We start from the raw sequence: 6263 nt of genomic DNA on the forward strand, positions 1-6263 counted from the left end.
TAACCCCGCACATTATTAGTATTTATAGTGCCTCCACACTACCTTTAACCCTTTGTCCTAGTCATGTATACAAACAAAACCAATAGCACCGCTTGGGAAGGTTTTTCTTTTGTTAGATTTTAGAGAAAGACATAGTAGCCTATTTTTATTATTCGTATGTGTAATACATGTATTTGTAATTAGCAATATTTAGTTTTTGATATGCGTAGAGGTTGTAGCGGTGATACGCATAAATTGGCACATCATGGATTATCATTAGATTTAGGGGATTAATATGTTATGGCTGCTGAATGTTTTGTAGAAAATAATTTCAGACGTTCACATGTTCTCTAATACCAAATAGCGCCCGTGTCATTAACTCGTAGTTGATCGTACGCACGACGCTGTCTAACCGTCTAACTTGATTTGTGGAGACATCAGGCACGAAAATCATGGGAGTAGTACTTGATTTATAATACGACGGATGTGTTCTACAGCGCATGCGTTGCGTAGAGCAGCAGACTTCGAGACGTTTTGTAGAATTTATGCAAATAGTTTTATACCTTTATTGTAGAATCTGTTTTCTTAAATTCTATCAAAATTCTTTTATGGTTTGCGAAAGCATCGCTCTTGCCAGCGCATCTCGCTTTAAGACTTGTCCAAGTTATTTATTATGATGTAATTAATATTTATTTATACTTAATGATATTACAGAGAACTATTTGAATATGTCCATGTGTTTGTTTTAGCGGTAAATTGAGGTGAGGTGCATATATATAGTACTATAAGCTGTTCAAAAGCTGTCATGGTAACTAGCCTTTAGCAAACAATCCTTTTAGATTTTCGGACATGTTTTGTCTTTGGTTTCTTATTATATATCCTGCAACTTCACAGATATCCCAATTTAGACACACTGTGTACACCCTGATTCCAAACTGTAAACCCAGATGGACTTTACATCTGCTATCTCGCATGGAGACGTGCGATTCCAGTTTTCTTACTCAGTCCTAGTTTTACCTTGTTTATCCTAGAATAAGCTTTTTTTCTTCTCTTGTTTTAGTAAAATTCGATCTTTTAGTAGACACAAACACATACAGATTTGCTAGAGAGCACCAACATTCATGTATTTGTTTCTTCGTGATTATTGTAGTTTTAGTATTAGCATGTGAATATAGTGGTGTGTTCCATTTATGATATACTATCGCGATAATAACAAAACTTGGGTCTAAAGATCTGTTAAATAAAACGGTTTTAAAAATCACTTTTTGAATTTTTCTTCTTGTGATAGGGACCTCCAGGACTACCAGGACCCCGTGGACCAGCGGGTGTTAAAGGAGATAGAGTAAGTTGTTTAAAGGTCTTATTTATTTCTTTTTAAAACGCTAGATTTGTCAGTGTTGATATTATAAAATAAAACCAAGTACGAACAATCCAAACCATAAGACAGAATTCGAAGTCCTAAAAAACGTTATTGGCAAAATAATGTATTCGAGCTAAATAGTGTAATCAGCAAATGGACTGCTCCTCGTGTACAAAATACACGACAAACAGTGGTAACAGGTGTCCGGAAGAGTAAGCTTACCCTGCCTGGCGCCACACCCGCCATAGTTGCATCCAAACTATTAGGCGAAATGTCGGTAAAATAGCGTGATTGGCCAATGAACTATCGGTATGCAAAATGCACGCGATGAAATGTGTTAACGGTGTAGTAGACATTATCAGGGAGATAGTAATAGTAGACGTGTCAATTAAATATATCTAGAATAATAGCCGAGAGAGACACGTTATATTTACCAATCAAATCAATATGACGGCCATAAAACTTTTTAAAGGTTTTAATAAGTTTAGTGCGCAAGTATCCTTGTAGTTGAAGCTTAGATGACAAATGCCTCGATCTACTTAAAAAATCAGAATAAAAGGAACAAGCTCTCGCGTAACGAATTAGCTGAGATACAAACACTCCATAAGCTGGTGATATTGGAATGTTACTACTAATAAATGGAAAGTTAACAATCGGAAAGTCAAAGTCATCACGTTTATCGTACAATTTAACACTCAGTTCATGGCAATTGTCAAAATCGAGACGCAGATCCAAGTAGGAAGCGTAATTGTCACTGTCAGTGGTGTTTTTAATTTCGAGCTCATCAGGATATATGAATTCTACATAATCACTAAATTTAGGATTATTAAGTGATAAAACGTCATCGATATATCGATAAGTGAAATTAAAAAGTCTGACTGATCGTTTATTAGTTTTTACGAGCGTCTGTATGTAATCGGCTTCGTACGAATAGAGAAACAGATCAGCAAGCAAAGGTGCACAGTTGGTGCCCATGGGGATGCCAACCACTTGCTGATATATTTCCCCTCCAAATTCAACAATATTATATTATAAAACCCCCATATTTTAATTATCGGAGAATAAACAGGTGCTTGACATGTCAACGGAGAAATTAACAACGCCTAGTAATATCAAATAATCTGCCATTTTATTCTTTTTTCAATGATGAACATACCATTTTAGAAGGAAGTAAAATAAAGTAGATTAAAAAGATAAATTGAATATTAATGACGTTATTTAAATTAAATATTAATGAAGTTATTTAAATTAAATATTAATGACGTTATTAAAATAAAATATTAATGACGTTATTTAAATTAAATATTAATGACGTTATTTGAATTGAATATCAATGGCGTTATTTAAATTAGATATTAATGACGTTATTTAAATTAGATATTAATGGCGTTGTTTAAATTGAATATTAATGACGTTATTGAAATTGAATGGCCTTCTCTTTTAGGGAACAGCAGGTACCCCTGGAACTAATGGAAATAATGGCGCTCCCGGTAGACCGGTAATATTTTTTTTCGATTTCCTTTATGTAATTCATATCAATATTATTGATGTCTTTTAAAATATTACATTTTTAATTGAATTATTTACTGTTGAATATTTACTTCAGGGTATCCCTGGGTCTGCAGGTGAAATTGGTTTACCCGGAGAAACGGTAAGTTTAAAGTGACATTGTCGAATTGTATAAACTGGAGATATTTTGTTATTTGAAAAAGAAATATATTTCCTGGATAATCCGGGTTATATTTAGGCGCGGAAGCGGACGTAAAATCTTATATTTAAGAAGACGATAGTTTGAGTAGCTAGACAGTGTCTGGCGCACATCAATCAGTCATTCGCGAGGATGTTCCAGACGAAAGAAGAATGAAAAACTTCCAACTTCTATGCTATTTGGAGCATGTTCAAGCCAGTGTTTCTTCCTGCGGCGTCCTTAAACGTAATTGTAATTTATGACAATGATACTATATTATAGGTTAAAGCGGTCATAGAACAATACTTTGTATGCATGTTATTTATATCATTTCCCTTTTAATGTAATCTATATCTGAAAATTGAATTTTCAAATTCATGATAACTGAATCCTATAAAATTAAATAGAAGTTGATGTTTCGCTTTAAACATTTCCGCTTGTATCTTTAGGGTCCACCGGGAGAATCAGGAAAGGCTGGACCAAGGGGAGATCACGGTTTGCCAGTAAGTAGAAAAAAAAACATCATTTTATTCTTTCTCAACACATTTTTGGTTTACCACATCATTTATGGCTCAATATTAATTTTAAGGAAATGTCAATGCTCCTAAGCTCATTGTACAGGTGTAACGTGAGCCACAAACATATCTGGATAATTTATGTGGATGTTTATACACAAGAATTTCAGACTGTTTCAGAATGTCTTGACCTTGTGTTTTACATATGTTTATCAGTTATACCTCTAATAAATCAATTTGTGCTTTATTGTGAGCATCAATAAAGGCCTACTTGTTTGTGTTCTTACATGAGCAATAGATCTGAGAGTCTTTTCTAACGTGATACGTGCGTATTGTTTATTATGTATTTTGTTGTGAACTTATTTACATCATACGATCCATTTAGAAATGGGTGGAAACTAAATCTCGGTCGCATTTGCTCTTTGACAAAATATCTTGCATATTATATTAATGGTTTTACAAAGAAAATTTTTGGGGGTCCATTCTAGAGATTGTGGAAAATTTTGTAAAAGCCCTGAATTAACTATTTGAGTGGTTCCGGGTCAATGATAGAACATTATATTATTATTTTCAATCTGGTATATCTGTTTAAGTCGTTATGTCAAGTTGAAATACAGTAGGGAACATTAGTATGTTTTCTGTATGAGTGTAATACATTCAGGTTTTGACATACTAAGTATTCATTATTCATATTGGTTTTTATACGACCACATTTTTATGTGGCCGTCGCCCCTGTTCGTCCGTCCGGACGTCCGTCCACAATGTGTTTGTGGACACTCTACAGGTCACATTTTTTATCTGATTTTGACGAAACTTGAAATATAGGTCTATCTCCCAAAGGTCTCGGTTCCTTTCGATATTGGCATGTATCGGGCCATAACATCATGGATTATAGTCCCTGATTGTACGAAAAATCACGTTTTTAGCTTGTGAACACTCTAGAGGTCACCATTTTCATCTGATTTTGATGAAACTTGAAATACATATTTATAACTCAGTACAACTGTCAGTATTTGCGAATATCGGATCGTAACTTCCTGAATTATGGCCCCTGTGTGTACAAAAAATTGCGTTTTTAGCTTGTGGTTCTTCTAGGGGTCACAATTATTATCCGATTTAAAAAAAAAACAAAAAAAACTTTCGAATATATCACTGTTACATCGTAATGTCGGTTTAGTTTGAATTTCGTGAAAATCGGACCAAAACTGCCAGACAAAATGGCCGCCCCTCGTACGCAAATAGCATAAAAATATGGTATATCAAAGTTGTTGACCCTCTAGAGGACACAATTTTGATCCAATTTTTATGAAACTTGAAATACATGCTTATAACGTAAAAATCTTGGTTCCTTTCATATTCGCGTATATCGGATCGTAATTTCCTGAATTAGCTTGTGGTCCCGCTAGAATTCACAATTTGTATTCAATTTTAAAAACATTTAAATATATCACCGTTACACATCAATGGAGGTTGAGTTCGAATTTCGTAAACATTAACCAAACTGCCGGACAAAATGGCCGCTCCGTGTACGCAAATAGTGTAAAAGTATGTAATAACAAGGTTGTGGACCCTCTAGAAGTCACAATTTTTATCCGATTTTGATGAAACTTAATATATATCTTTATATGCCAAATATTTCAGTCCCTTTCGATATTCGCGCATTTCAGACCATAACTTCTTGAATTATGGCCCCTGATTGTACGAAAAATCCCCTTTTTTTGTTAACTTGTTCTCTATTCATCTCTTGCAAAGTGTGGACGTATCTTGCCTGGCAACCGCAGGTTTGATATCTAACAGTTAACATTTTTATTGGAAACAGTCGGTATTTTGATAGCCAATCAATTTAAGAATTAGGGGTTTTAAACGTTTGATTTAAGAAATGTGGAAGTTTGTAAGATTCTGTAAGTTTTTAAATGACCATACGATATGTTTGCCTCGGTACAAAGACTGGATATTGATAGTAATATTGCTACGTAAACTCAGCTTATTGTGTTATCTTTTTTTAAATTTTAGGGTATTCAAGGGTTAGCTGGACCCCCGGGCTTACCAGGAACAAATGGTGTTAAGGTATGAACATCTTGAAAATCTTTTCTTTTTTTAAGTCAAAATTTATTCTATAGAAAAATCGAAAAATGTTCAAATTCTTCGTTTGAAGTATAGTGCAAGTAAGTAATTATAAAAAAAAATGTGGAAGTCGCAAGGATTTTGTGTCGTTGGTGCCAACATCCTCTTAAATGACAAAATGATTATTTGAAATAGTGCCACTTAAAATAGAAATAAAACTATTTCCCATTCATATAAATATTTCAAATTGCAGAGCACTAACAGACGGTTCAGATTCTTGAGGCAAGGTTGTCAAATGCAGCTCATTTAAAACTGTTCCAAGCTTGTGTCTTCTCGATTAAAATAATATTAAGTATTATGTAATGTGGTACATATAATATGTTCTGTAATTTCGTTTAGCATGTTAAAGGGACCATGTTTGTCTATGATCGAACAAATTCTGTTATCACGATTACAAAATTATAAGAGATATAAATGCATTTTTCGACTAGCACATTTCATGGTTAGATCGGAGAGGGGGGGGGGGCGGATGTTAAATTAATTTCGCGAATATTTTATTAGTGACCGAGCTACGATCATGGTTAGGGTTTTTTTGTTGTTTTTTTCGGTGGGGGGGGGCGGAGGTCAAATTAATTTCGCGAATAATAGTGACCGAGCT

This window comes from Patella vulgata, chromosome 4 (assembly GCF_932274485.2).
Source record: "Patella vulgata chromosome 4, xgPatVulg1.2, whole genome shotgun sequence".
Lineage (NCBI taxonomy): Eukaryota > Metazoa > Mollusca > Gastropoda > Patellidae > Patella > Patella vulgata.